The following is a 20743-nucleotide window of genomic DNA, read 5'->3' as shown; positions in this document are numbered from 1 at the left end:
CCTATAGTAACCTCTTACCCCGGTTCTATACATTTGGACCTTCAGGTGCCAGCCTTTTTCATCCAACAATGGCTAATCAGTGAGTTTTCCCCTACATTTCTACACTTCTGATAAGCATATTCTATTCAGTTTGGTTTGGTTGGCAAGCTTGATTCTGCCCCAAGAATATGAACAATGTTCTGAGCTTCTCTCCTTTGGCAGTTTTGGTATTTACCTGAAGTCCTCTAGTTCTATTCACAATGAAGGGAAATTAGCCCACTGGAGCATGTGGCCCTGTGGGTATTCCTTCTGCCTTGTTAAAAACTGTCAGATTATATTACTGAAGCTAGCATCCAAGCTCTATTCTCTTATGTGGACAATTCCTCCTCCTGAGGCTGACTAGCAAGGTGTTACTATCAAACTATTAAAATCCAGCAATCAAAAGCCCTCTTTGGCTCACCAATTTCACATGCCCAGTTAAAATTAAGCATTTCATCTTATCATTGGGTTTACCATTTTACCTTAATAGAATGCCATTTTCCTATGTGCCACATCTGTCTCCCCTCTATCCAGAGGCAGTCCTTTGTCCTTCCAGAACAAGTATTCCTGCTTCTTTTTCTTTCTCACTCTTCCACTGACCCTGTTTTTGTCCTTTATCCTTGAGCTTTATTCTTCTGGGGCAAATAAACCTCCTTTGTACCAAGAATTTGTTCTTGAGGGTCCTAGTCCTATACTTTTCCTTTCACTGGTACCAAAACCCAGGATTCTGTCTAAAGAACTCCCTTATTTTCCCAACACAGTTCTCAGACATATTCTTAACATATGTCATCCATGTTCTTAAAGTATTTCAATTTCAGAAACCACGTTAATACCCAAGGAAAGATTCTTCTTATGTAACAAAAGCCTTTTACATTATATTCTCCCCAACACAACCAGTCCCTCCTTTCAGTTAATAGTTCTTCCCCAACAAACCTTATATAGCCAATCTAAATTTTCCTGACTCCTCTCAAGAACTCTCAAAAATACTCCAGAGAAGTACTCCTGTCAACCAACAGCCGAAATTTTCTTGTCTATTGCCTATTCCTCAGGGTAGGATCTCTCCCCCTTTTGTGGTCTTGGGACTCCTCTTCCCAACTACCAAGACCACAAACCTAAAAGTTTCAAATGTACACCCAATATAAAACATTTTTTCTAAACTCCTTTATTTTACTTCTATCTCTAGTGAACCTGTTCCAACAGATTTCAAATCAACTACAGGCTCCCCTAGCAACTCCAGCCCCAACCCCAATCCCAGCTGTTTCCTCAGAATCTACAACCTGGACAAGCCTCACAGACAACACTTTTCCTAACCTCAGATGGTCCTGCACTACCTGGACTACAGACTCTCACAGCCTGTTCTTCCCAACCTTGATCGACAACCCAGCTTGCTTGGGTCCCCTAACAATGATGCCCCAATATCAGCAGTTAGCAACCAGAGAGAACAATGCCCACTTACCCAACACACAGTGATCTGATAATAAAACAAAACAAAACAAAAGATGGGAATGAAGGGACTCTAGCCAGCTCAACCATGGCAAACATGGCTCTGGCAGGTGTTTCCCTTCTCCCTCATTCCTCTGCCTTGCCAAAAATCATTAGATTATATTCCAAACGCTAGCTCTCAAGATCTAGCCCCTTATTTGTTCACTTCCACCTAAGGCTGACTACCAAAGTCTAGGTATCACATTATTGAAGTCCAGCAATCAAAAGTACCCTTTGGTTCACCTAAGTAACATTCCCAATTAAAATTCATCCTAACAGGGGATTTACAACTGTCCTTGGAGCTTAGATTCAGCTTTGATTGTTGATGTTGATGCGACATATTCAATTGCCTGCCCATCTACCTGCTTGCTTATCTGTATATGGACTTGAGCTTGTCATGTCCAGATCTCAGATTCTGATTTAACTTCACATTTAGACCTTACTCTTAAATCCCAACTCTAACAACTCCAGAAACAGCTTCCCTCATGAAATGATCTAGTCCATTATCTTATTCATATCGACTCTCTCACCTAAATCAGAATTGCTTGAAATCTAGGTAGCCTCTTTCTTTAACTTGTATTCATTCTTTAAGTCATATGCAAATAGATATATTTAGTGTGTGCTGCATGATATGAGAGTTAATATTCGTGATTAAAATTGAAATAAAAGAGTTTTCATTAATGTTGGGCAATTTTCCAAGATAGGGTTTTTATATACCAAAGTGTCAGTGAAACTGTTGAACCTAATGAATTTATTCTCATTCAATGAATTCTGACATTGTGGAAAAAGTCTTCACCTATTTTTCTGGTATAGTGTTATGACAGTAATCAGCTCAGTTTCCTTAGTGATCTGTAGCTCTCAGGAGTATGTACAGTCTTTTTGAGGCCCTGTGGCTATGTCCACCGAAAAGTCCAGTATGGAGGTTTGTTTTCCTAACTACTCTTGTTGTAGAGAATTGCTGTGTTAAACATTTACAGTTGCTAGCTTTAGACCAGTGACTTACAGACAGGGATTTTGCCACTGAACAATTAATTTATGCCCTACACTCAGAGCATTTTTCTAGAACTAAAAGATATTCTAAAAGTGTGTCTTAAAGGTAGGAATAGTGTTCTAGCCTTGGGAATTCTGGATGAGCCACAAGCTGTAATAGTTGCCTGTCTTCTTTGAAGTTCCTTTCTTTTTTAACTGAATGTCCTACTTTGATAATAATTAAATGCCAAGTCAAAATAGACCTGTACAGGTAATCTATTTTATTTCAATTAACTGTGTCTCAAGTACTTTGCTAACTATTGTAAATAGTTTGATGAAAGTGGAACAAAATGGCTACAGGATTTTATAACTTCAGAGTGTCCATGAGCATCTCTTTCAGCAGTACAGTGTGACACACTTGGAGATTATAATTTAGAAAGAATTAAATTGTTTTAATTATATGGATAAAGGAAAGAAAATAAAGCTCAAGGGAGATCTTGGATATTTCTGGGGAGTTCAATTTTTAATTATTAATATTAATGGTACAGGAATTTTTGTGTCCCCTAAGGGGGTTCTGGAATACTCCTGTGTGAGTTTGTGAGTCTTCTTGTACCTTTGAGCTTCCTATGCTGTCCATGGCCAGTACTCTCTATTTTGCAGAGATTGGAATAGCCTTCCCACACACTGGGGCTCACTACTATTTCATCAAGAGATGCTTTGGCTGCTTCAATGCATTCTTGAGTCTTTGGACCATCTTGTTTCTGGGCCCAGGATTAACTGCTAGCCAAGCTCTGTAACTTATGAATATGCATTCTATCCAAGCTGCTCTTCCTCAAATCTACCAAATAAATGTCTGGCCGTGGAAGTGCTGTGGATTGAGTGAATTCTGAACTGTCATGGTATAAAAGAGCTGTTATGACTTCAGGCACTGGGCATAGTGCTGAAGATGGACACACTCAGCTTCATTTCCTTCAGTGTGGTGCTCCTGCTCATGGTGGTTTGAAAGAAAATGGCCCCCAAAGGGAGTGGCCAATTAGGAGGTGTGTCTTTACTGAAGTAGATGTGGCCTTGTTGGAGGAAGTGTGTCACTGTGGGGATGGGCTTTGAGTTCTCCTATGCTCAAGCTACTCTCAGTGTCACAAATCATTTTCTGTTGCATGTAAGATGTAGGAATCTCAGCTACTTTTCCAGCATCATGTCTCCCTGTATGCTTCCATGTCCCACCATGATGAAAATGGACTGAACCTGTAAGCAAGCCACTCCATTTGAATGTTTTCCTTTATAAGAGTTGCTGTGGTCATGATGTCTCTGCATAGCAATAGAAACCCTAACTAAGACATAGCTGGTGAGAGGAAAAAAGGAGAATATGGGAAGACATCATTATGCTTTTGATGTTGAGTTTCCAGAGGTCTCCCAGGTAAAAGAAGCCATTTTCCAAGGACACTTTGCATTCTCTGGGTGGACGGTGTGCTTTACATATGTAGCAGGTAATTATCAATCTTGTGGGAAAAACATCAGCCTATGCCTGATGCATTGCACCAATTAAATGAATATCTCATTGTATTTTGAAAGTTGTATTTAAGTCCTTTAATTATAAAGGATTCAATTATCTTCCTTGACTTTCTCAATTTGTATATGTCAACCTCTGGATTACTTTCATAGGAAACATCTTCTTTAATTAGATGACCTCTAATTTTCAGTTTCCTTTTCTGGGATCAAAAATACGAGATCCCTGAATAAATCTGATTTTCTTTCTGTTAATGTATAAATGATCAGATTGTGGAAATAGTTTCCTCCTGGGAAACTGAATTTAGAAAACCCAAATTGTGCTGGTATAAAGACTAGTGTACTGGGCGGTGGTGGCCCATACCTTTAATCCCAGCACTCGGGAGGCAGAGGCAGGTGGATCTCTGTGAGTTCGAGGCCAGCCTGGGCTACAAAGTAAGTTCCAGGAAAGGCACAAAGCTACACAGAGAAACCCTGTCTCAAAAAACCAAAAAAAAAAAAAAAAAAAAAAAAAAAAGACTAGTGTATTAAGGCTCTTTACTACTTTTATTCATTTATTTTTTTGTATTTTATTATAACTTTTTTCCTTTTTGGTTAATAAAATTTCAAAGACTCATATAGTAATACAAATTAGAGTTGGGACAATGTCTCAGTAATAGAACACTTGCTGGGCATACATGATCCCTAGATTTGATCTCCAGGACTCCCCAAAACAAACAAACAAATGATGATGTATAGTATTTTATAATAAATATAAAGAAACTATATAATTACTGTGGAAGCTTCAGAGAGAAAGGTCATTTTCATTATTACTAGCAATTGAAGTTACTAAAAATGCTAGCAAATGAATTGATTATAACATTTCTAGCCCTGTGGAAATATACATGCAGACAAAAACATGTAGGGTGCATTTAAGGTATAGCAAGGAAACTTACATGACCACAAAATTACTTTCTTCTGGTGGCTGATGTTGTTGATGATAGATAAAATACTGAAGCAAATAAATAAGAGAAAGAACATATGTATGCAGATGGATGATTGGGCAATGTAAACTTCTAGTCAATTTATATGAGAAAACAGAGAAGGCTTGGAGAATCATGAGGATAAATCCTTGTATAGAAGAAAAAAACTATCCACATGGTTAAAAACTTCAGAAGTTCAAGATCTTAGGTACATCAGAAGAAATTCCTTTAGTTATGCAAGATGTCATTGGTGAGCTTCTCAATAAGGGAAAAAGTCAATCTGCAGGGGGCTAAAAAGTAAGGAACTGAGAAACAATGGCTGGGATAGTTCTCTTGAAGTTTGTGACTTCATGGGCCAATCTGCAGGGAAATGGCACAATCTCTTGTTGTATGATATTTTGTTTGTGTTCTGACCAATAAAGCTTGCCTGGAGATCAGAGGGTGGAGCTACCCACTAGTTAACCATAGAGGCCAGTCAGTGGTAGCACACACCTTTAATCCCAGCCGTAAAGAGGAGAAAGCAGGAAGAACAGGAGTTCAATGCACCTCAGGCTATACAAGTTTAAACCAGTTTAAAAGAGAAACAGAGCTAGATGGTGGTGGTGCATGACTTTAATCCTAGCATTTGGGAATTGGAGCCAGTAATATAAGACAGGTGGAGACAGTCTCTCAGCCCCATTTAGTCTAAGGATTCATAGAGGTAAGAAGTTTCTAGTGGCTGCTGCTCTGATTCTCTGATCTTTCAGCTTTCACCCTTGATATCTTACTCAGAGCTTTTATTATTAAGACTAATTAGGGTTGTGCTTCATATGGTGTCCAACTTTTGGGGCACAAGTTCACCAAAAAACTGCTTGGCCATGGCTTTGCAGCCACCAGCACATGCTGGAGCTGCATATGGGGGCACTTGCTGGAGTCACCACCTTGCTGGCTAGGTTTTCCTTTCTTTTCCTCTCAAGCTTTGAGCAAGTTTGGGATTTTTCTATTGCAGCTGCTCTGCAGCAAACTCCACAGTCACTTGGGCTGCAAATGCTGCCAGAGTTAGCCCTTCACCACTGGTCAGTTCTGCCTTCAGGTAGCTTCTGCTACATTGCTACATGCGCTTCTTCCCACCATCTCCTGTGTGCAGTTTTTGGACAGATGGTGCCCTCTCCTGGTGGGGTGTGGGATTTCCCTGGATCCCCTTCTAGGGCAGCTGCCACACTAGGTAGCTTTGACACCAACTCTGGCTTCTACTGTTTGTTCAATGCAGCAGCAGTCAGCTTCAAACTTCACCATCATCTTCACCATCACCAGCAACAGATTTGGTTTAGATAATACTTTTTTTTTTTTTTTGGTTTTCCGAGACAGGGTTTCTCTGTGTAGCTTTGCGCCTTTCCTGGATCTCGCTCTGTAGACCAGGCTGGCCACGAACTCACAAAGATCCGCCTGGCTCTGCCTCCCGAGTGCTGGGATTAAAGGCGTGCGCCACCACCGCCCGGCTTGGTTTAGATAATTCTTAAAGGGGGGAATTATCTAAAAAAAAAAAAAAAAAAAGAAGAAGGCTTTTTTCCTACATAAAAAATGGGAAACACTATTATGATGGTGGGAGTTAGGTCTCTATATGATAATGCAATGCATGGCTTAAAAATTGAACAATTGAATGAAGGGATAATTAACTAAATCTGGTTTGACATAATGTTATTATCATTTTGGTAATCTTTATTATTGGTTTGATAATTCTTGGTTTATCTCTAAACGAGTTGGTTGATATGAATGCCAAGATACAGGTCTTAGAAAACCTTATTAAAACATATCATAGAGACAATCAGACCCAGATAGAGGAATTTAAAGGAGAACCAATCTCACCATTGCATTATAAAATCAAAGAGGGACAGCCTAAGGTTTTCAAACAACCAACCTTAATTCATCCACTCACCTTACAAGAACAACTGCCAAGTGACAACTATCCCCAGTGCTGTGTAAGACTGACTGGATTCCTCTTTAAATGTTAGATTTGAGTAGATTTAAGGAAGCAATAGTTCCATATGAATTCACCTTTTGTGGAGCAGATGCTAAATTCATGGTCAACTAAAAACAGAATTGTCCCACAAGACTAGAGTGACTTCGTTAGAGCAGTATTGGATCCTGGTCCTCAGTTACAGTGCAGGACCTGGTGGAAAGATGAGGCTAGAACCACTGAACAATGAAGTAGGGCTAAAGGTATTTAGGTGTTAAAATCTCCCAAGACCAGCTTGTGGTGGTATTGTAATTGTACTGAAATGTGATTTTGATTGTATGTTAATAAATAAATTTGCCAGGGGGTCAGAGCTATTAGAGCCATAGCAAGAGTGTGGCGGTGGTGGCACACGCCTTTAATCCCAACACTTGGTAGAAGACCTAGGTAGATCTCTGTGTGTTCAGGGATATAGCCAGCAGTGGAGACATATGCCTTTAAGACCTGGGAGGCTGTACATACATACAGTGACAAGGCAGTCACGTGTTTGTGTTTATAACCAATGAGAATGCAGAACAAAAGACTGAAAGGACTTACACACAGGAAATAGCTCTCTTACAGGAAGCTAGGAGCTCACAGGAGGAAGGGTAAGATTTTAGCTCTGAGCTCTGGCCTCTTGGCTTTCTCTTTTACATTGGTTCTGTGCTTCTAATTTAATAAGACGGTTGGTTACATTAACATCTGGTGCCCAGCGTGACAAGAATCCATTAAAAACAGCTTGCCTTGGTGACAGGTCCGCTTTCCCGCAAGGGTGGCAGGCCAGGCAGCCGGCTTCCTAGCCCTGGCTTAGGTCTGCTTGGCCTCAGACCTGACTAACTGTGAGTGGCTTGCTTAAAGCCTGCTTGCTTAAAGCCGGTGCTACAAACAACTCAGGCCTGCCCTGCCAAACAGGGCCCCTGCCTGTAAAGCCAACACATGTGGATGGAGCTTAAGGAAGGCAGAACCAAGCCTTGACTCGGCTCAAGAGGTAACACGTGGCTGGATTTAAGCTTTAGCCAGCTACATTTTCTTGCATGCTTTCTTTCTTCTCTCTCTCTCTCTCTCTCTCTCTCTCTCTCTCTCTCTCTCTCTGTGTGTCTCTTTCTCTCTCTCTAGATTTACACCTTGGACACTAGGTGGCTGTTTTGACATTTCCTCGGATTTCTACTGTTCTATGCAGATTTGGTAAGTCATAACATATCAGATATTTTGAAGGAAACTATTTAAAAGAGAAAATTTTTCCACATTAAAAAAATGGCTTTTATGTGTACATTGGAAGAAAATTGGGTTTTGTTTGAAATTTTAGGCACTCTGACAATGGAACAACCATATGAGAAGATTAGTATTGTTGGAATAATGCTGTTTATCACTATGCTTATCCTCATTTTAAAATTTATAAAGATAGTCAATTTAAGTGCTAGGATAACAGCTTTAGAAAATTTTGTTAAACCTGTAAAAATTCAGACAGAAGAAATTAACAGTGAAGTTGTTTCAAGTTTGGATCATAAGGTTACAGAAAGAAAGCCTGTTTTCACACAGTCACCCTTAATTTATCCTGTAACTGTACAGCAGATGCCTGATCAAATGACTACAAAAAATATTGGGGCTCCAATTGAAATGTTGAATTTAAAAAGGTTTAAGGAGGCAATAGTATCTTATGGCATGCATTCCCCATATGTAAAGCAAATGTTAAAGTCTTGGTCAACATATAATAGGATTGTACCACAGGACAGGCGGGAACTTGCACAAGCTGTTCTGGAACCCAGCCAGAGACTTCAATTTCTGACCTGGTTTAAGGAGGAGGCTAAAAACATAGAAAAACAATGGAGGGATAAAGGAATACAAGTCTGCCAGGATCAGCTTATTGGACATAGTTGAGGAACCAGGAAAAAAATCTGAGTCATTTACAAAGGATATGCAAGGCCCAAAAGATTCTTTTACAGATTTTTTACAAAGACTGGCTTCAGCAGTAAAGAGAATAGTCTCGGATTCAGAAGCTAGTAAGGCAATAATTGAATCTTTGGCCTTTGAGAATGCAAATGCAGCATGCAAAAGAATAATCAGGCCGTTAAAGACAAGATCTGCACCTTTGGAAGATTGGATTAGAGACACAGTTAATGTTGAATCTGACTAGCATGATGATATGTGGGTAGGAGAAACAATTTCAAAAGGTTTGAGGAATGTTAGATGTTTTGGATGTGGAAAGCAAGGACATTAGAAAAGGGACTGTAAACAGGTCATTCCGAGAAACAATGTTTCTTCAAGGAACAATGGCAACAGAATGCCCCTTACTTCTGGAGTATGCAGAAGGTGTGGTAAGAGCAAACACTGGAACAACGAATGTAGATCAACAAAGGACAGACAGGGTAATCCTTTGCCTCAGTCTTCGGGAAACTCCCAGAGGGGCCTCATGCAGGCTCTCATAGCAAATCCAGTTCAAACCTTTCCTGCAGCCGTAGAGGAAACCCCTACTCAGAGCAATTAAATAACCAAATGCCTATTGGAATAAATCATGCTGGTCAGGATGATGAAACAGAGAGAATAGAAAATTCTGGAGAAAGCATAAAGAAAAATTTTGGCAAACTTCTATTAATGAACAAAGACCAAAATTAATGATAAAAATAAATGGTGTTTTGTTGTCTGGTCTGGTAGACACAGGTGCGGACGTTACCATAAGTGCACCAGAATTTTGGCATCCAACTTGGCCTCTTAAGGAGGTAAATGTTCAACTGTTAGGAATTGGGACATTATCTCAGGTGAAACAGAGTGCAAGATGGCTTGAATGTATAGGTCCAGAAGGACAGAGAGGAAAATTAAAACCATATGTGGCTAACATAACTGTGAACCTGTGGGGACGAGACTTGTTGCAACAGTGGAATACTCAGATTAACATCCCTCCAATCTCAGAAACAAATCATAAACTAGCACATGTTACTGAGAGAAATATTAGAAGATATTGTTCTAATGAGTGGTCACCAGCTATCCATATTATACAGGAACAGGGCACAACAACTGATGATCTTCCAAAGACACCAACAGCTCTACCTTTAAAATGGTTAACAGACAAGCCTGTATGGGTCCAGCAATGGCCTTTAACAACAAAGAAACTCCAGGCTTTAGAAGAGCTGGTAGAAGAACAGTTAAATGTTCAGCATATTGGAGAATCAACCAGCCCTTGGAATTCTCCTGTATTTGTTATTAAAAAGAAATCTGGTAAATGGAGAATGGTAACAGACCTTAGAGCAATTAACAAAGTAATTCAGCCAATGGGCTCTCTACAATCTGGAATGCCTTTGCCTACTCTGTTACCAAAAGGATGGCCTCTCATAGTTATTTATGTAAAAGACCGTTTCTTTTCAATATCCTTACAAGAAAAAGACAGAGAAAGATTTGCTTTTACAGTGCCTACTTATAATAATTCTCAACTTGTTAAAAGATTTCAATGGAGGGTCCTCCCACAGGGAATGTTGAATAGCTCAACTCTGTGCCAATATTTTGTACAACAGCCATTAGAAGTGATACGTAAAAAATTTCCTAAATCTATAATTTATCATTATATGGATGATATTTTACTAGCTGACTCAAATGCAGTTATTTTAGAAAGAATGTTTGAAGAAGTAAAGAAAATTTTGCCTTGCTGGGGATTACAAATTGCTCCTGAAAAGATACAAAGAGGAGATTCTATTAATTATTTAGGATATAAAATAGAGCTACAAAAATTAGACCCCAAAAGGTACAAATTAGGAGAGATAGACTACAGACTCTTAATGACTTTCAAAGATTATTTGGAGACATTTCTCATCTACGAGCTATTGTTGGGGTAAAAACTGATGAACTGACTAAATTGATCAAAACCTTAAAAGGTGACAAGGACTTAAATAGTCCAAGAGAATTATCATTTGAAGCTGAGAAAGAATTGGCCTTGGTAGAAAAGAAAGTACATGAAAGTCACGTGGATCATATTGATCCAAAGCTGGATTGCATTTTGGTTATTTTACCTTCTAGGCATTCTCCTACTAGAATATTAATGCAAAGGGAAGATATTATATTGGAATGGATATTTTAACCAAATAAACCAAATAAAAAATTACAAACTTATATGGAAAAAATCTCTGACCTGATTTAGAAAGGAAAATTGAGACTTTGTCAATTAACAGGAATAGACCCAGCAGAAATTGTCGTACATTTAAGTAAGGAGGACATTGAAAAATTATGGACAGAAAGTGAACCTTGGCAAAGAGCTTGCAGTAATTTTGGGGGAGAAATAAACAGCAAATTCCTAAAAGCAATAGAATTGATCTTATAAAGAGAGCTGATTGGATCTTGCCTCGAATTGTACGGCAAAAACCCATATCTGGAGTTTGTACATTTTATACAGATGCCAACAAAGAAGGAAAGGCAGGTTACAAATCAGAAAATTTAAGTAAAGTGTTTCAAAGTCCGTATAATTCAGTTCAAAAATCGGAATTGTATGCTATTCTGTTGGTATTAATGGATTTTTCAGAACCTCTCAAAATAGTAACTGACTCTCAGTATGCTGAAAGAGTGGTATTACATATTGAGACTGCAGAATTTATCCCTGATGCTTCAGAATTAACTTCACTATTTATTCAATTACAAGATACAATCAGGAAAAGGAATCATCCTTTATATACAACTCACAATCGATCTCATACAGGTCTGCCAGGCCCTCTAGCACAAGGCAGTGATGAGATTGATAAATTATTGATTGGAAATGTGCTGGAAGCCTCAGAGTTTCATAAAAACATCATGTCAATAGTAAAGGTTTAAAAAAGGATTTTTCCATAACCTGGCAACAAGCCAAGGAAATTGTATGGAAATGTCCTACTTGTTCCTTCTACAATCAAACGCCATTACCAGCAGGATGTAACCCAAAGGCTACTCTGAGGAATGAAATCTGGCAGATGGACGTGTTTCACATTTCATAATTTGGAAAACTGAAATATGTACAACACAACCATCGATACTTATTCAGGATTTCAATGGGCAACTACTTTGAGTTCTGAAAAAGCTGATTCTGTAATCACTCATTTGCTAGAAGTTATGGCCATCATGGGTATACCTGCACAAATCAAAACTGACAATGCTCCATCATATGTCTCTGTTAAAATGAAACAGTTTTTTGCTAATTACAAAATGAAGCATATTACAGGTATACCACATAATCCTACAGGTCAAGCAGTTATAGAAAGATCAAACAGAACTCTAAAGGATATGCTAAATAAACAGAAAGGAGTAACAAAAACCTCCCGAAATAGACTGCATAATGCTCTTCTAACTTTGAATTTTCTGAATGCCAATGAGAAAGGAACAACAGCTGCAGAGAGACATGGGATAATAGAAAAAAACTACAGAATTAAATCAGCCTATATACTTTAAGGATGTGCTGACCTCAGGATGGAAACCAGGGTATGTATTACATTGGGGACGAGGTTTTGCTTTTGTTTCTAACGGAGAAGATAAGCTGTGGGTACCATCAAAATTGATAAAGGTTCTATTTGAACAAGAGAAACCTCTTATTTAGAGGAGGGGATAGTTCATCAACCAGCATGAGCATCTAATTTAAACTAACTTGTATCAGTAACACATGCCTCTTCATTTAATCAGATAATAACTTGCCAAAAAGGAACATCCCCAAAATTAGTCTTGGGGAAAGATTATTGTTTTTATCTTTTAGGAGAATGAAGGTTAAGGAATCTGAAGAACACTGGACAAATGAGACAACTGAAGAAAAGGGACAAATCATCTATCCCAAGAAACAGAGTGAAACAGCGTATGGGTATATATTATCTAAAAAATTTTATATCTTCCTAAATGTTTGTTTCTGCTTTTCTCTAAAGATTTAACACTATTGGTCTTCTAACAGTCCCAGTTCAATTAAAATTTAAAGCTGACTTTGGAGCTGGAGAATGGCTCTCTCCTTCTTTAAACTCAAACATGTTGTTAAAAGGAAAATGCAAACTCGCTGTATCATGCCAGAATAAAAGAGCCATCTTCTGCTATGGGACAGGACAAAAGCCAAATTAATTAAGGGACTATTCTATTACTAATCTCAACTCTTTGATTCTATTCTGATTCTTTAAACTTAATTTAAAGTATGAATTTTATATCAAAATTTACAAGATTAACATATATAGATATATAGATATATATACATTTTAAACTTTGTTAAGATATGAATTGTCATATAGAGCACGAACTAATTCTAGAAAAAAAGGCTTCAATTAGCTGCATATATATGTCTTTGTGTTCAAGTCTCTTATCAGTTTTCTGCAGGAAATCACGGCCAGGCCTAACATCAACTGAAGTTTCCAGAAAGAAGATGGGGCCCCACAACAACAACAATTCCACTTGGACAATAATAATATCACTAAGCTGACAAACATCATCTACAGATCAACTTTGAACTACAAGGTGCTCAGAGCAATTTTGAGATGACTAGCTGAGATGATCCAGTCTCAAAGACTACTAGAATAAGGACTTGAGATAAATCCTGAACTTTGGCATTATACACAGACTGGATAATAAAAGATATAGTTACCTTTCCTAGACTGCCCAAGCAGCTGACTGTTTCTGTTAACTCACAAATTTTTTGGAAGTTGCTTGCATGCATTTACTACTTTTATTTTTGTTAGCTAATATTATTTCCTTCTTTGGTCTCTGAAGGAGTTGAAGATTAGTTAGTTATGGTTGAAGATAGTTAGTTATAGTTGAAAATTAATTTGGATAGAAAGTGCATTAGATACATCTTGGATTTACCAAAATAGGATAGATAATGGAATTATTTTCTCTGATTTGTCAAATACCTGTTTAGGTATTTATTACTTGTATATATTGTATATAGTTATTGTACATTTGTATATAGTTATTCTTATGTTAGTTATATCCTTTTGCTTCTTTTCTTTTTATTAAAATAGAAAAGGGGAAGTGTGGTGGTATTCTAATTGTACTGAAATTTGATTTTGATTGTATGTTAATAAATAAAGTTGACCAGGGGTCAGAGCTATTAGAGCCATAGTAAGAGTGTGGCAGTGGTGGCACATGCCTTTAATTCCAACACTTGGTAGAAGACCTAGGTAGATCTCTGTGTGTTCAGGGATACAGCCAGCAGTGGAGACATATGCGTTTAAGACCTAGGGGGCTGTACATACAGTGACGAGGCAGTCATGTGTTTGGGTTTACAACCAATGAGAAGGCAGAACAAAAGACTATGAAATGACTTACACACAGGAAATAGCTCTCTTTCGGGAAGCTAGGAGCTCACAGGAGGAAGGGTAAGATTTTAGCTCTGAGCTCTGACCTCTCGGCTTTCTCTTTTACATTTGTTCAGTGTTTCTTATTTAATAAGACGGTTGGTTACATTAACATCAGCTTTTTGCAAAGTGTGATAATGCTGGGGTACAAAGACCATCTCTACATGATGACTACACCGTGGCTTTATGGTGTGCAGTAGCTTTGAATGCTTAGAACAGAATCAAAGAAGTCAGAAAAAGAACTGAGTCATTGACTGAAGTTATACAGGACCCAAAAGAAACCTTCACTGATTTTTTACAAAGATTGATGCCAGCAGTAAATAGAATGATACCAAATTCAGAAGCTACACAAATAATAATTGAATTTTTGGCTTTTGAAAATGCTAATTCAAAATGCAAAAGGGTAATTAGGCCTTTAAAGGCAAGATCAGCACACTTAGAGTACTGGATCCGAGATACAGTCAATATTGAATCTCATAACCATGATGATGCTTGTGTAGGAGAGGTGATTTCCAGATGCTTGAAGAAAAATTAAATGTCATATGTTTTAATTGTGGCAAATAAGGTCACCTAAAAAGGGATTGTAGACAGGGCATTCCTAGAAACAATTTTTATTTTCTAGGAATAATCCAAACAGAAGGCCTCTACCTTCTGGAGTATGCAGAAGGTGAGGCAAAGGCCAACATTGGACCAATGAATGCAGATCAACATGGGATAGACATGGTAACCCTTTGCCATTGGGAAATGGCTTAGGAGGCCTCTCACAGGCCCCCATGTCAAATTTGGTTCAGTCATTCCCTGTCACCATGGGGAAACTCCTCCCCAAAGCAGTTAAAGGACCTAATACCTATAAAACTTTCAGGAAAAAAACACATCAAGAGAGAACTCTTGATTAGAGGAGGTGACGGTTCATCATCCATGGGACCTCCCCATCTAAACTAACTTATAAGATTAACAAATACTTTTCATTTGATCAGATATAACTTGCCAAAAGAAAAACACACCAAAGGTAGCATTGGGACAGAGTTTTGTTTTTGTCTTTTCAGAATAATAAAGGCAACCAGCTAAGGAATCTGAAGATCACTGGACAAATGAGACACCTGAATAAAAAAGATGAATCATCCAGAGAAAATGTCCCAAGAAAAGGAGTAAATTGGCTTATTGGTATATCACATTCCCAACAAGATAAAATTTCAAAAGTCTTCCCAAGTATTTGTTTCTCCTGTTCTCTACAGACATATAATGCAAATTGTCTTTTTGTAGTCCCAATTCAACTAAAAATTAAATCTGGTTTAGAGTAAGAGTGTGGCTCTCTACTTCTCTAAAACCAAATATGTCTGTTAAAAGGAGAATCCAAAATCTCTGTCTTATGTCAGAAGAGCCTTCTGATATGGGACAGAAAAAAAAATCAAAATTTAGTGACTATTCTATTATATATTATATATTATATATATATTATAGTGCTATTAATCTCATAATCTTTAGTTTTTTTTATTCTTTCAATTTTTTCTTAAGGTATGAATATTATATCAAAATTGATAACATATATTTCAAACTTTTTTCTCATGATCTTAATGGTCATATAGAGTACTAATTTTAGAAAAAGGCTTCATTTAGCTTCCTGTACATGATTTCAGGCTTGAGTCTCTATCAGGTAACTAGGAATTAAGTTTGTGTACTAGGGATGCACATAACAAGTTATGATCCTTTAACATCTTTGAGATCTGCTGCATATGACATTTAAAATGTTTAAGTTTTCTGCAATGAACTATGGCCATGCCTAACAGGGACCTTTGACATCTCCAAAAGGAGGATGTGGCCCCACAATGACAATTCTACCTGGACAATGGTGATGCCACTAAGGTGACAAACACCACCTAAAGATTGGTTTTGGACTCCAAACTACTCAGGACAATTTCAAAGTGACTAGTTGAGATGACCCAGCCTCACAGACTGCTCTAGCCAGGAATTGAGACAAGCCCTGCATTTTCCCATTCCTCAGAGACTGGACAATAAATGATATAGCTAGCTCTCCCAGGACTTGACAATTATCCCACTTTTTTCAGTGTCCCCTAAAGATGCCATTGCCCACAGACAGCAGGAAGTAATTTTAAGAACATGATGCCCGTATACCCAAGAGGTGTGGTGGGTTTGGGTTATTTGGTGGGTTATGGATATTTGTCATCATGTAGGGGGTTGGTTACAAGTTGTTATTGGTAAAGATCAGGAAAAGAGCTGATCAAAAATATTAGATTCATGTATCTTGTTCTAAAAAGAAAAAATGGGGATATAGAAATAGGATAAAAGGTTAGATTATTGAATCTACCCAAAAAAGCAACTACTAGTTTTAAATATTTTTACATTGGTTTGGATTTTTATATATTGATACAAATTCAGGTTTATTTTGGTTAGAACAAACTGTACATATGTTTTTGCTCTTATTCAAGGTATTTTAACTATACAGCCCATCTAACAATGTAATGCAAATTTCTAGTCCTTGAAAGTTATTATTACAACTATTTAGGATAATAAAGAAATGCAAGTTAGTATTCAGTTACTATTGTCATCACACTTATAGTCATGTGCAGAAGAATTTTTACACGGTCTTATTAATAGAAAACACAGAGCCAGATATAGGGGTGAAAACCTGAGAGAGATCAGAGGAATAGAACAGCAACATGGTAACCTTACCTCACCAACTTCTCAGCTTCCAAAAGAGCAAGCTACTTCCTGTATAACCATGTCTATATGTCTTGCTGTTCTGCCATCTTATTTGCTTTCTCTGTCCAGCTACATCACTTTCTCTTCCTGACTATCTCTGTCACTTTGTCTGTACAGACCTCCAGACCTCCATGGTTAAATAGTGTTGGAATTTAAGGCATGTGCTATCACACCTGGCTCTGTTTCCAGTATGGCCTTGAACTCACACTGATCCAGATAGATCCCTGCCTGCCAAGTGATAGGATTCCAGGTGTGTGCTACTGTTGCCTGACTTCTTTGTTTACTTATAAATGGCTGTTTTTTTCTCTTATCTCCAGGCAAGCTTTATTTATTAAAGCACAAATAAAATATCACCACATTTCAACACAAATAAAATATCACAACACATGTTAGGTATATTTTCAAGGTCAAACAGATGTATTTTAGATAGATAGGTGATCTTCAAATACTTCAGAGATCTACAGAATATAACATTAAAGCTGTTTTAATAACATAAGTTCATTTTTTATGACAATGAGACATGTCTGCTCCTGGTAGCACCAATCTACTTCAGAGAAAGTGAAGGACATTGAAGAAACTCCATATGGAGTTTGTTTTCTTTGTAGTAAAAGTTAGCCCATGGACAACAAACTTCCCTTGCCTCAACTGCTGACAGTATGCTTTCCAAATTGGACAAGTAGGACAGAAAAGAAAGTACTGCAGAACCTTGCCAAGACAAAGCAGGACAGTCCTTCAAAAATCCTGCTTCATAGATAAGTCTGTCAAATATGTTAAGCCTGTAGGCCAAAGATGGATGCCCCAACATTACAGAGGAACCTTGGGTGACTGTCCAAGTAGCCAGCTCTTTCTCTCATTTCTTATTTTTGGAAGTTGTTTGCTCTTTACTTCCTGTTTACTCATGTAATATTCTATCCTTCTCAGGTCTCTGATGGAGTTGAAGACCAGATAGTTACAGTTTACATTGTTACCAGATTCTTAAAAGACACTCACAAAAGAGGTGTAAAGTGTATAAAGTTGAGAGACATCCAAAGATAGTTTTAGGTGGGTAATGCAAGTTAGGAGAGAAGGTGAAATAAGTACAACACTTTGAACTTACCAAGATAGGATAGATAACAGAGTATTTTTGCTGAATCTGTCAAATGCTAATAGACTAGACATTGTTAATGTAATTATTGCCTGTATATATTTGTATATAGTTATTGTACCTGCTGTATGTATATAGTTTTTTTATGTTAGTTAAAACCTTCACTTTTTATTTAGAGAAAACAGGGAAATTTTGTATGGTATTTTGTTTGTGTTCTGACAAATAAAGCTTACCTGAAAAGCAGGGGGCAGAGCTGGCCACTTGTGGTATTGTATTCCCCCAAATATTGTGCATGCTAATAAACTTATCTGGGGTCAGAGACAGAATAGCCACAATATTAAACATAAATAATAGGCAGTGGTAGCACACACCTTTAGTCCTAGCATTCCAGAGGCAGAAATCCATGTGTTCAAGGATACAGCCAGACATGGTGACTCATCATGCCTTTAATCCCAGAAAGCAAGCCTTTAATCCCAGGGAGTGGTGGTAGAAAGCAGAAAGATATATAAGGCATGAAGACCAGGACCTAGAAGCATTTGGCTGATTAAGCATTTGGCTGGTTAAGCTTTCAGGCTTTGGAGCAGCACAGTTCAGCTGAGATTCATTCTGGATGAAGACTCAGAGGCTTCCAGTCTGAGGAAGTAAGACCAGTTGAGGAATTGGCAAGGTGAGATAGCTGTGGCTTGTTCTGTCTCTCTGATCATCCAGCATTTCACCCCAATACCTGGCTCAGGTTTGATTTTATTAATAAAGACTCTTTAAGATTCATGCTGCTACAGTCAGTGGTGGCATAAACCTTTAATCCCAGCACTTGGGAGGAGGAAGCAGGAAGATCAGGAGTTCAAGGCCACCCTTGTCTACAAGAGATTGAACCAGTCTAAAAGAAACACAGATCAGGGTGGTGGTGGTGCACACCTTTAATTCTAGTATTCAGGAGGTGAAGATAGGAATATAAAGTGGGTGAAGACGTATCTCAGCCCCCATTTGTTCTAAGGACTCAGAGAGGTAAGAAGTTTCCAGTTTCTGTGGCTCTGCTTCTCTGATCTTTCATCCTCTATATCTGACTCCAGGTTTTTCTTGTTAAGACTAATTAGGATTGCACTTCACTCTTTCTCCCCCCTCTTCTCTTTTCCTCCCTTCCCCTTTCCTCTTCTCTCCACTCTATCCTTCCTTTCCTGCCCCACTGTCTCAAAAGCGGTATGTGTAGCTTCTATTTGTACCACTATCATGTTGTTGTTTGAGTGTCAGAAATGTTTCATGTTTATGTAGCTATATCTGCCATAAAAGATCTGCTAACTGTGCCATAAAACATCTAGAACACTGCTAACAATCTCTTGAATAATATAGAGTTTCTTTCAAACAGATAACCATAAAAAGTGGAGGGTGTGCGTGAAGCACCCTCGTGAGATTAAATCAAATGAAGTTTCTGCTCACAATTCTGTTCCTACTATCTGAATACAGAGCCTCCATCCTACTTGAGACTGGAGATGGAGGAAGGGTGCAAATGGAACAGGCATTGAGAGCTCAAACTCTACAGCCTCCAGTAAGAAATCAGTATTCAGCAGTTTGCCTCTGAGTGTGTGTGGTGTGTGTGGTGTGTGGTGTGTGTGCGTGTGTGGTGTGGTGTGTGCGCACGCGCGCGCGCGCGCGCGTTTGTGTGTGTGTGTGTGTGTGTGTGTGTGTGTGTGTGTGTGTGTGTGTGGTGGCTATAGAGTGGGCATAAAGAACCAGGCCCAAAATTTGACACATGAACAATTTTAAAGATAAATTTAAGATATATATTTTTAATCAAAGATGGATGGTTCTCCTTTATGTGTTATAGGAAAACTGAAGAAACCTAATGAAACAGTTCATAGATGCATTTTTACAGCACTGCCTCTGATAAGTGTGGTGTATCTACTGCCTAATGTTTCCTGATGGTTCTGATGCCCAGAGAAATTATCTTCACGGGCTTGTACACAATTGACAAGACAGTATATGAAGTACAGTCCTTACAGTACAGTTAAATGTCACTTTACTATTCAGGAAGACTGCACACTCATCATTATTCTTTATTGAGTCAACTCATTTTCTAATAACAGGGTGAAAACTGTATGATTTGACTAAGAAGCAAGATTATTGTTCTAGCATGGCTATGAATTTTTCTGATAGTATTGGAAAATTATATATGGTGCTGGTAGATGATATATATCAGATTCAAGGTATTAATTACTGTTTTTGTGATTTCAGCAGAATGATACAATGAAATCATTAGTAGGATTTATAAAAAGGTCTTGATTTTTCAAAAAAAATTTTCAAAAATTTTTAAGTGACAATTAAAACGGACAAATTTGAAGCAGGAAGTGGTGGCACATGCCTTTGATCTCAGCACCCAGGAGGCAGAGACAGTTGTATCTCTGTGAGTTTGTGGCTAGCCTGGTCTACAGAATATGTTAAAGAACAGCCAGGACTTCAAGTGAAACCCTATCTCAAACAAACCAACTAACAAAAAACCCTAAAATAAATAAAATAAAGAGGACAAATTTTAAATTTATTATATTCTTGGCTGAATGAAGAAACACTGAATGTCAACTGATGACTACTATTAATATATAAAATATTTCTCTTAAATAACTAACAATTTGTGGTGGACAAAAACACTGAATATATTGGAAGACTCTTTAGAAATTCTTAATATTAAAGCCCAAACTGTGAATGAAAGCAAAAAGCAAACACGAGGTATTGTGATGCCTGCATTTGGGAAGCTGAGTCAGGA

At 38.0% G+C, this 20743-nt stretch overlaps 1 protein-coding gene and 1 pseudogene across 1 annotated transcript in view; both read left to right on the top strand.

Annotated features, from left to right (window-relative positions):
• Positions 1–20743, top strand: part of LOC143266765 (uncharacterized) — a 401183-nt gene that overhangs the window by 210903 nt on the left and 169537 nt on the right. The window lies entirely within an intron of this gene.
• On the top strand, positions 2930–19994 carry LOC102904230 (solute carrier family 7 member 13-like; annotated as a pseudogene).

Source organism: Peromyscus maniculatus, chromosome 2 (assembly GCF_049852395.1).
Source record: "Peromyscus maniculatus bairdii isolate BWxNUB_F1_BW_parent chromosome 2, HU_Pman_BW_mat_3.1, whole genome shotgun sequence".
Taxonomy (NCBI): Eukaryota; Metazoa; Chordata; class Mammalia; order Rodentia; family Cricetidae; genus Peromyscus; species Peromyscus maniculatus.
Note: the sequence above shows the minus strand (reverse complement) of the source record. Positions and strands in the feature narration are given on the sequence as shown.